The sequence below is a fragment of the Mus pahari genome, chromosome 5 (genome assembly GCF_900095145.1).
Source record: "Mus pahari chromosome 5, PAHARI_EIJ_v1.1, whole genome shotgun sequence".
In the NCBI taxonomy this organism is placed as follows: Eukaryota; Metazoa; Chordata; class Mammalia; order Rodentia; family Muridae; genus Mus; species Mus pahari.
The window spans coordinates 163717337-163729225 of record NC_034594.1 but is presented as its reverse complement, the minus strand read 5'-3'; positions in this window follow the sequence as shown (position 1 = coordinate 163729225).

The following is an 11889-nucleotide window of genomic DNA, read 5'->3' as shown; positions in this document are numbered from 1 at the left end:
GAAGGAGAGAAGAGAGAGAAAGAAAGAAGAAAGAGAGAGAGGAGAGGAGAGGAGAGGAGAGGAGAGGAGAGGAGAGGAGAGAAGAGAAGAGAAGAGAAGAGAAGAGAAGAGAAGAGAAGAGAAGAGAAGAGAAGAGAGAAATAGAAACTCAGCTTATATTTGTTAGGTAGGCCCAACTGTCCAGAAGAGAACTGATTAAGAAATAATAAAGGATATTCATTGTAATAACGTAGAGTTGACATGTGTTTTCTGAGCACAATTAGCATAGTCCCTATCTCTGAACATTAAACCGAGAGACCTGTTCAACATAGAAACATATCCGAAGTTAGGGATCGAGTATGGAAGCATCCAGAACAGATTGGTCACCACACTGTCAAATTGTACTTCTAAGACATCTACCAAAAAAGTGTGTTAGAAAAAAAAAAAAAAAGGTGTTCCCAAATAGCCTATCCGGGGAGCTGAATGCCTTTTACTGACTTCAGTTCACACAGCCAGTGACAGCCCCCCCCTCCCGCTTTGACTTGGAGAAGGGGAGCTGGCTTCCTTCCCTCCAGAGCAGGTAGGGGGTAATGTGCATTACCAGAAAGCTAATAATCTGCTGCATAAATGGGTCATTGTTCTTAAAATATCTGTTCATGGTGTGATTGAGAAAGAACCCGATGTCCTATTAATAAGAATTAGAAGCCTCCTTATGTTAAAAATAAAGAATTTATTTCGTGCGCTGAATTTAGTATACGCTAATTGGAATGGCCAGCCAGGAGAACTTTTAAATTAGCATTCAAGGACATTGTCACACCTCAAAGGAGTAGGATTAATTTAGTTCTCAGAAATTATATAAGGAGCTACAAATGGCTGGGGTCATTTATATGGTGTGTGTGTGTGTGTGTGTGTGTGTGTGGTGTTTATGATGTGTAGAGTGTTGTATGTGATATGTGCAGCATGTGTGTGTGGTGTGTAGGCATGTGGTGTATTGTGATGTGTGTACTGATGCTTGTGTTGAATTCGTTGGCCAACCCTTCATCTTCTTTCTAGACAAAGAGCTCTTACTCTTCGCTCCAAACACAACACACTTTCTCAGCTCCTCAAAACTAACTCGGTTCCTGTCGTTCCAGTTGTCAGACGTTCCACTTGCCTTACCCCATCTCGGTTACTGTAGATTGTCAACATGACAGGGTGTAGAATCACCTAGGGGCCAAGCCTTTGCGCACGCGCGCGCGCGCACGCGCACACACACACACACACACACACACACACACACACACGTAGAGATAGCGTAGATTTCCAAGCAGGCCTGTGAGGGTTTATGTCAAATTAATCGAATGGAGAAGACACACCCTAAAAGTGGGCAACAATATTCTTTGGTCCTTGCTTAGTTTCTTTTCTGTTGCTATGAAGAAACAGTATGGCCAAGCCAACTTACAAAAGAAAGCATTTAAATTGGGGGCTTACAGTTTCAGAGAGTGAGTCCGTTATTATTATCAAGTCAGGGAGCATGGTGGCAGGCGGGCACGGTAGCACTGGGACAGTAGCTGAGAGCTTCCAGGTTGAGATGTGAACCACAGAGCACAGAGAGAAGGAGCTAGAGAGGGAGACTTGGCTTTTAAAGGTGACCCCAAAGCTCACCTTTAGTGGCATACCTCCAACAAGGCTGCACTTCCTAATACTTCCCAGAACAGTTCTACTAACTAGGGACCATGCATTCAAATATATGAGCTTCTGGGGACCATTCTCATGCAAACCAGAAAAGGCTAGACAAGCACACACATTTGTTTATCTCTTCCTGTTACCTGACTGCAGGTGCATTGTGACCAGAAGCATCAAGTTTCTTTTTGTTTTGTTTTGTTTTGTTTTGTTTTCATGACAGGGTTTCTCTGTGTAGCTCTGGAGGTCCTGGAATTCACTCTGTTGACCAGGCTGGCCTCGAACTCAGAGATCTGCCTGCTCGTGGCATGCAGCACCATGACAGGCTGTAAAGTTTCTGCTTTCCAAGCTTGATGGACTTGAACTGTGAACCAGTTGAACCCACCTCTTCCTGAGCTGCTTCTGCCCAGGATTTTACTCAAGGCAACAGCATGCTCCCTCTATTATGTTTATCCAGAGGACACAACTTGTCCTGCCAGGTGGAATTCCAACCTTGTCACCTCTGCTCTGAGGGGCCTCATCCAAGATGATCAGAGACCAGCATAAGTCAATTCTGTCGTGACATCTGTGCTTGGTTTCTGGCTGAACCTCAAGCTGTTTGTGGCTAGTGTAAGTCCTGGAATAGAGGAGGCAGAAAAAAAAAGCTTTGTTAAATAAAGATGCAGTAAGGCCTGTTATTAAAACTTACACAGCCGGGTGTGGTGGCGCATGCCTTTAATCCCAGCACTTGGGAGGCAGAGGCAGGTGGATTTCTGAGTTCGAGGCCAGCCTGGTCTACAGAGTGAGTTCCAGGACAGCCAGGACTACCCAGAGAAACCCTGTCTCGAAAAACAAAAAACAAAAAACAAACAAACAAACAAACAAAAACTTACACAGTGGTTCCCAGTGATCCCAGCAGTATTCAGCCATCTCAGCTCTATCTTGGGGGAGCTGTCCTGGGAGTATGGAGAGAGGCCCTAGGTGAGTGTTCAGCTGCAATGACCACCATAATAAAAAAAGGGTGGGGGAGGATTTGCAGGACAAATCAGTAATTACCAAAGTGGGAAACGGTTGGGTTTGGGGATTCCTCTCAGTGGTATAGCGTTCATCTGACAAACACAAGACCCTGAGTCCAGTCCTCAGTATGGGGTCAGGGGTAGAGATAGGGGGTAGGAATCAACAGAGAGTGGAGAGATGAGCCTACCCTGCTCTGGGCAGCCGTCTGGCTGCAGCAGGACCTGGCTCACACTATACTTGCCTAATCTGCTTCTGCCGTCAGTCCCCATTAACAGTTGGTGCCATCTCAAGTGAGAGATCTTTTGCACTGGGCCCTGGGCCCACAGTGCACTTCCTAGGCAAACCCCTGAGTTTTGTCCTGAGTTTGCTACTTTTTTTTGTCTTCCTTCTCTTAGCTAAAGGGTCACATCCATTAGCTCTGCTCACTGAAGAATCTCCAGGCTCTCCTCCGGGAGCTTCTTGTACTGACACAAGATGCCCACTAGAGGGCGATACACCACTGTGTAATAAGGAGCAGCTCTGCACCACCCGCAGACTCCAAGACTGGCCTAGGAGGATGTCAGGTCAGACATTTTGTGAGTGAGTCTCATCTTGGGGATTACTTGGGGCGGTTTGAAATCTGGGCTTATGACAATGCTTTAAAGTGATTAGTAAAGATTTCTGCAAAGAAAAATAAAGGGAAAGGTTCTTTGTAAGAATCAGACATCATGACACACTGTCTCAAAAATTTAAAGTAGGTGCTCAGCCTACCTTTCCTGGATCAGCGCAGCTCCCGCCCCTCATCAAAGAGGCCTCTTCACGGCAAATGGAGCCCATCACGGAAAGCCACAGCTGGACACAATGCAGAAACCAACAGTGGAGCCCATCACGGAAAGCCACAGCTGGACACAATGCAGAAACCAACAGGTCATGGGGAGCCCAGACCCAGAGGATACACATACACACAGCACTTTGTCTATGGTTCAGGAAAAGCAGACGAATAGGGAGCAGAAAGATCTGAGGAGCCAGAGGACCAAGACATCTACTGTGAACAGCCTCTCTAGAAATGGCTGCATAAGAAGGAAGCGTCAGGAACAAGGTCATGTCAGCAGACACGTTGGCATGGAAGAGGGAAAGATTGTCAGGGGTTTTCCTCTAGACAAAGAATGAAGGCAACTGACAACTCCAGGAGCATATAGTCCTGGAATATATATATATAGTCCTGGCAGCCTCTCCCAGGGATCGTTTGTCTAGTGCCAAGTGGTTGTCCTTGGAACTGTAAACACACACAGACAACAGAAACAGACTCATTTATATGTATCTGTGCGGTCACACATATATATGTGTGTAACAGTAATAAAGAAAAAGTCTACCAATTGAAAGGGGGGAAGGGAGGGGTGCAAGGGAGGGGGAGCCGTGAGATTCTATTTCAATTCCAAAAGGGCTGGTGAGATGGCTCAGTGGTTAAGAGCACCGACTGCTCTTCAGAGGTCATGAGTTCAATTCCCAGCAGAGAAATAAATAAAGAACCTACGGGCTGGAGCGAGCAGAGCCAGAGCAAGAGGGAGAATGGGAAGGGGAAAGAAAAAAAAACTGTATAATTCACAGTATATGCTCAGTAAATGACTCAAAGAAAGGAGTGCTGGAGAGAGACACTGATAGTGGCAGGGACTCTGTGGATGCTGCCAACAGGACAGACTGCAGCCCGGGACAGATGGCAGGCAGCTATGGAAGAATAAGATGAGAACTGGGCTGGAAACCCTATGTGTGGTCAGAGAGGGAGAGTTTCAGACTTGTACTGTTGCAACCCCCAAATTACTGACACTAGAGGGACTCAGTGTGGTGTACACGGTTTGCCTCTGTGCTCCCTCCAACCCCTCTGCCAGAACCCCCCCCCCCCCCATCTATCCCTCCAGCCTCAGCTGGTTTCTGTGCTGCTTCGTCCTCCTGCAGCAGCAGCAGCCTGGGGACAGACAGTTACGACTGGCCATAAAAATTAGTCCCTGAACAGACACCCATTAACCCTCCCCCTCCCGCTTCAGTACCATTCCACTCTCTAGTCCCCTGTCCTGTGAATATTCACACTATTCCTATACTGTATATAAACCCAATGTTTTCTGAACTCAGGTTACTTGCCAGCATTCACACAGTGAGTGCTAGATGGGCGAACCAACCAAGTTCGAACTTGAAAATACAAGACTCCTTTGCGAGTTGCAACGGACTTTGCAATTCTTGTTTTGTTTTGTTTTGTTTTGGGGTTTTTGTTTTGTTTTGTTTTGTTTTGTTTTTTGAGACAGGGTTTCTCTGTATAGTCCTAGCTGTCCTGGAACTCATTCTGTAGACCAGGCTGGCCTCGAACTCAGAAATCTACCTGCCTCTGCCTCCTGAGTGCTGGGATTAAAGGCGTGTGTCACCATGCCCAGCTTTGTTTTTTTTTTTTGGTTTTTTTTTTTGTTGTTTTTTTTGTGTGTGTGGTTTTTTTTTGGTGGACTTTGAAATTCTTGGGCTCATCTGTGTTTCCTGTGAACTCAGGGCACAACAGTACACAAGAATACAAATTGAGGAAAAACAATTTTCTGTTTAACACATGGATAAACTTAGACTTTTCATAAATCATGCATGTTTTATGTTATTTATAGTACCATAACTTTAAAAAATATTTTTACAAATTGTGTGTGCACATATGTAGGGGTGCCCTTTGAGGCCAGAAGAGGGTGTCAGATCCCCTGAAGCTGGGGCTACAGTCAGCTGTGACCACTCAACTTTGGTGCTAGGAACCACACCCTAATCCTCTGCAAGAGCCGAAATCACTCTTAGCTACTGAGCCAGGCCCTGTCTCTAAGTATTAATCATATCAACTGGGTAAGAACATTAACACTACTCACAGATGATAGGGGCTGCTGTGGTCTGAGTATTGCGTCACATGCCACATGCTGGAACCTGGTCCCCCGAGGTGAGGGTGCAGGGCTGGGCCTTCGGGAGAATTAGATCTCAAGGGTTGTGCCCCGTGCTTGGCTTTGTTCTCCTAGGGCATGAAGGACTTGGCCTCTTGCACCCTGGGAGGACACGTTAAGGTCATCAAGGAGGGCAGTCCTCCAGTGTTTCTGCCAGCATCAGATTTCTCAGCCCTGTAACAGTGAGGAATAAATGCATGAATCACCGGCACCAGGCGGCTTGTTCTAGCAGCCCAGACCGTAGGCTGCAGCTAACGTGTTTGCAGGAATGTCCGGAGCTTTCAGGAGGCGGCATTGTGAAATCACAGGAACAGGGACTGCAATCCTGGGAATTAGGAGCTGTGTGGCCCAACCCATCTCTGGGCTCTGCAAAAATAAAGGCTTTAATCTGGAAGACCTGAAATGACCCTTGCAGCTTTAAATGCTATGAGCTTCTGCGCTTGCATTTCCACAGCTGCCACAGGGTCAGAGCACGGGGTGGCTATGCCCCCTCTCTAGTTGGTTTTGATTTGTTTAGCTGGCATGGTGGCATACACCTTTAATCCTAGCAAAGACAGTTGAATCTCTGTAGGTTTGAAGCCAGCCTAGTCTACATATCGAGTTTCAGGACAGCCAGAGCTACATAGAGAGAACCTGTCTCACAAACAAACAAAAATTGTCTTTGTTGTTTTGTATGTGGGTGTTTTGTCTGTGTGTGTGTGTGTGTGTGTGTGTGTGTGTGTGTGTGTGCGCGCGTGTGTGCTTGGTTCCTTTGAAATGAATTGTGAGCCACCAAGTGGGTGCTGGGAATTGAACCTGGGCACTCTAGAAAAACAGCCCCTATTTTCTTCATTCTTGACTGTAACCTTCAGTACTTGGGGGTTATGGATCAGTGACAGTTGCTGGAGAAAGAAAGGGAGAAGGCAGCGTTGACCTAGAAGGGGCTCCAGTGGGAAGGTGACATTCGACTAAGCCATTTTCTCTATGCAGTGTGGCAGCTGCTGCCGGTGGCTCTAAGTCCCAGGCTGGTTCCCCAGCTCTGAGGCCAGGTACTGGATGGGTGTTCCTCCTTGGCACAGAAGCTGTTTGAATCAATGAAACAAGAGTGCAGATGATGTTAAATACTGATACGCAGATGGCAACTGGCAGGAGCAAGCTATCTCAGATGAGGGCCAGGAAGAAGAAAGCGACTTTCTGTGCTGTGAGCTTTTGAGTGGAGAGAATCTGAACAAAATCTAGCAACAAACCAAGCAATTTCCCTGTTAGTGATGCCAGAGGCCGGGCATGTGTGCCTCGAGAGGACCTCACTGTCCTTGCTAGACAGTGTGGGCCCTGGGGTTCTGAGCTCCTTCTCCAAGCCTCGGGCCACAGCCCACCTTTGCTCCACAGCCAGGAGAGACAGAAAATGGTCCCTTGCATTCTGTGAGGCTTGGCTGCCCTGCAAGCATCTCTTAGGGTGAGCATCTCCAGCTGATCTGGCTTGCCCTCTAGCTTCTGCTTGGCTTGAGCTTGGTGGACTCTTGAGCCTGGACTGTCAGCCTCAGCTGAACAAAACCTGAGAAAAGAGGCCAGGCATGGATCTCTTTCCCCACTGAGAGACAGGTGTCAGTACTTCCCCAATGCCAGTGTCTGTCGGATGGGCTATTTCTCCTCTCCTAGCCTTTCACTTCCCTTCTCTCCTCACTGCTTTCTCATCTCCCCACCCACCACTCTCGGCTTGTCTGTGTAGGCCAGAGGCTGTGGTGGGGTGCTAGAGGGCAAGGAGACTTCTCTACCAGCCTCAAGACCCGCTCTTTCCTTTACTGTCACCAGGACTCACTGCTGGCCTCAGGCAAGAAGAGTACATGTTCTTTCCTCTCTTCCAGGAAAGATGTAGCAAGTCCTTGGAGGAGATCTGCCTCAAAACCTCTAGTGAGTTTAGACTCCTGCCTCCACTTGTTTGTTTGGTTCATAGGTAAGAAAGGGTAGCTGGATCTCCCTCTCTCTCAAACTCACAACTCAAACCCAAAGCACAGAGAAGCCAGGAATGATGACACCGAGTAACTGGGAAAGAGGGATGTCTGCAGCGCCAAGTGCTCAGTGCCACCCTTCAAAAGTGCACATAAAACTTTTGATATAGTCTTCTTATGGAGCCCAGGCTGGCCTTGAACTCACGATGTAGTTCAAGCTGGCGTCTTCCTCCTCCTGCGTCAGTCTTCCAAGTTCAGGACGACAAATGTGTAACAGCACAGCAGGTTAGAAACGGATTTTTAGAGGCTGGAGAGATTGCTCAGCAGTTAGAAGAGGCTGCAGATGGGCCTGTGTGCGTGCGGGGGACGGGATGCAGGTGAGGACCAGGGTCGTTTGGAGAAGCTATAACCTCGTAGCCCTCTTTCAGCGTGACTCTTTACCACTGAAAAGAGAAGTCAGACAAAAACCAAACTGACAGACCGTAGTGGGCCCCACCCAGCAGAAAGCCCCTCAGAACTCGCCTCACGAAATGGAGACTGCCTATGCCCGCATCACAGCTTTCCTATAAATGTAAAACTCCTCAGAAACAAAGCATGTAGGGTGCTCACCCTGTGGCTCTGTGGATAAAGCCCTTGCCTCCCAAGCCTGGGACAGATGCAGAGGTGGAGAAAGAAAACTGAACTCCACAGAATTATCCTCTAAACACCACACAGGCATTGGCATGCATGGGGCCCTGACTTCAGTGCTGAGCACCCAAATTATACAACAGACAAACACATGGACGGGGCAGGGGAAGTGGAGGGGATCCATCTACCATCCCCATGTGAGCCTTGTGAGCTGAAGATCACATGGCTCTCTAACACATCTTTTTAAGTAGGGGTTGTCATCCTGGGAGCCTCCAATGGCTGGCAATGTGTCTGTAACAGCTAGTTCCCATACAGGAAGGCCTGAGGGGCTACTGACAGGCTCCCTTCCTCCCACAGGCCAAGCTAGAACAGAAGGTTGTGCCCACTGGCCTGGCCCAGATTCAGCAACTCCAACAAGGATACCAAGCAGGTGAGACCAGACTGCTCAGAAGGGAAGAGGCTGGGGTGGCACTCGGCTTACCCGGGCCACAATCATGACGAAGGCACCTGTATTTCCTTCCATCTGGTTTATAGGTCAAAAGCTGCCCTGGACTCCACCCTCAGGGGTGTGGTTTATTACAGCACCTTGGGATCCTATGTGCTTGGGGAAACCATGTGCTTCAAGTTCTCAGAATCAGACCATAGCTGGCCAGAGTGTGGCTGTACCTAGAGAGTGTGTGCCATTTCTGATGTGATGTGCCCCTGTGGTGCAGCTGGAAAGATTGCTCAACCTTTTGGGCTCTACTCATCGTACATGCAAGGTGGAGATAGGACAAAACCCATCTCAGGACAAGGGTCCCTTGGTGAAGCACTTAGATCATGGTACTGTGTAACATTCTCTGCAGGCCACCTGGGCAGGAAAGCCACGGAAACCTACGCGCTGGCCCCAGATAATTGCCGAGGAAAGCACTTGCCTGGCTTGGGTGAGGTCTGGCTTCCGTTACCAGCCTTGCAAGGAAAGAAAGTGAAGGGGAGCAGAAGGGAGGGTGAGCCTACAGCAATCGATGTCGGTTTGTAATATAAATATCCGACTACACAGTACACAGAGGCTGACTGTGATGGTCTCACTGTCAAAGCCTGCTCGTGTGGGGAGCCTTCCCCACACCCTGTCTTCAGACTGTTCTCTGAGCCCCTTTCTTCCCATCCAATCCACAGCTCTCCAATTAAAACCCCACCTCAGTCAACCATAAATTTAGTCCACGGGGTCCTTGGTGCTTTGAAAGCACATCCCCATGAACTCGCTGCGAGTGCCCTGGGCACCATGAGCACGTGTCCGCGGCCTTGGTGTGGCTGCCCTGAGTGTGTCCTTCTCCAGGCTTGTAGAGCATAGCACTCGTCCTTCATGAACAGAACACCCTTGATGCTTTTTCCAGCAATCTGTTTCAAGATTTCACCTTACCAGGTAACATGGCTGTGCACGGTGACCAAGCAGCCTGCTTCCCCTGGGACTGTCCCACATTGCACACTAGAAGTTTGCATTCCAGGAAAGCCCTGAGGTCCAGAGGAAAGACGCTCCGCGGTATAAGCTCCCGACCCTGTTGCAGGGGAGCAGTGCTGGTCAGTGACTTGTGCCAGCTCTCCCTCCCTGCAGTCCTGGGTAGGCAGATGAAGAGGAAGGCTGGCAGTCGTTCCTTCCCACCTCTGCCCTTTCTGGGACTCTTATTTTGTCTCCTCTGAAAAGCTTCAATGATCTCTCTAAGTATAAAGTATATTCAGAGGGGGGAATTTAATCCAGGGTTTGCTGGGGCAGAGATGGCTTAGGTGATGGCCAAGATTTAGTGATGACACCAGGGGGGACAGACAGACCAGAGGACACACGTTCATGTGCACGCATGCAAACAATCTCCTCTCCCCACCCCCACTCCCCATGATACCCTTCCCTGCCTTGGGACTCTAGAAGTAAGGCAGCCATCATTGACTGTGAGCCAAAAATAAAACTTTTCTTTAAAACTCACCCAGTGGCAGCTGTAACTTTAATTTTTTTAAACGTTATTTTTTAATGATGGCTCTTAAACACTTTAACTTCTCTTTTACCCCACCTCCCACCAGAGGTAGTGGGAAAGAAAGGATACAGGGGAAGTGGATGTGTTTTGAAAGGTTCTTTGGAACAACTCCCATCTATATTGTCTGGAAATGAACAGTTCAGTTCACAGGTCAGCAGCAGCAGCTGGATCCACTTGCAAACACTTCACGGTACACCAGCCGTCCAGTCCGGTAGAGTCAGATCAGCAGCACCAGTGGCAGGACCTTGCAGGAACAGCCAGGCCTCAGCTTTGACACAAGTTAACAGGAGGGACCTGGAGGGATGCCAGGAGGAGTTCTCAGCTGTGCCTCTCTAAGATCAACAAAGCCTCAACACCCACAAGCGTTGCACAGTTAGCTCTATAAGCAAGCCAAGCTCAGCCCCTTGTCACTGTCCATCGAGTCCTGTTTATATCCTTCAAACATCATGTGTCCGCCGTGGGTCTTGCCTCACCACGTGTGTCTCTCTCAGCTGACATCACTCTGTCAGTCATCCTAAATCCAAAGAAGTAACTAGAAACTGCAGCGGACCACCAGAAGTTTTTTGTTGTGTTTGTCTCTATGGAGTCCCAACAAGCAGAGCTCAACTACTCAGTGTAAGGTGGACCAAAACTTGTGTGTTGTTATTGAAGAATCCATTACGTGTCCTTTCATGTGCTTGCTTTAGCAGAACATCTTTTCTCCTGTGTTTGCTTCAGTGAAACATTCCTTCATGAGTCTGCCTTTGTCTTTCACATATGTCTACTTCCACTAAATGTTCCTTTCTGTGTTTGCTCCAGCAAAATACTCTCCAAACAACTTCCCAAAGACCCCGTAGCTTCCACTCCAGGTAACGATGTACTATTGTCTGCAGAAAACAGATGATATAGGCTTTGATTTCCATATAGAGTCTTGCTATACTGTCCAGGCTGGCCTTGAACACAGAATCCTCCTGCCTCAACCTCAAGGAGCTGGGCAGCACTGTTGTTCCTGGGATCTTGGGCTAGACCAAGGAGCCAAATTGACACAAGAAAGATTAGCAGGAAAAATGTATGTATTAATACATGGGAAGGGGCTGGAGAGATGGCTCAGCAGTTAAGAGCACTTGTTGCTCTCACAGAGAACCTGGATTTTCCCAGAACCTGCATGGTGCCTTACAACCACCCATACCTCCAGTTTGGATGCATACAACACATTTATATACATAAAATACTTTTTTAAATGCATGGAGATCCTTGAACGTGAGTGAAAACCAGAAGGAATGGCCAAACAGAAGGCTTTTATTGGATCTACCAGAGATGGAAAATAGTGTCAAGTGACACCAAGGGCTGGAAAAATGGCTCAGTGACAAAGAAAACACAGTGCTCTCTTTCCAGCATCCACCCCAGGCAGTTCACACCGCCTATTAACTCCAGGTCCCAGGGATCTAGCATTGTCTTCTGGCCTCCGCGGTACCCACAGTGGCATGCATTCATACATACACATACCTAGAAATAAAAATAAATCTTAAAACTGGGCGATGCGGGTGGAGCGGCACACGCCTTTAATCCCAGCACTCGGGAGGCAAAGGCAGGCAGATTTCTGAGTTTGAGCCAGCCTGGTCTACAAAGTGAGTTCCAAGACAGCCAGTGCTATACAGAGAAACCCTGTCTTGAAAAACAAACAAATAGGAGAGAAACTCGAAGCAATCCCACTAAAATCTGGGACTAGGCAAGGCTGCCCACTTTCTCCCTACCTATTCAATATAGTACTTGAAGTCCTAG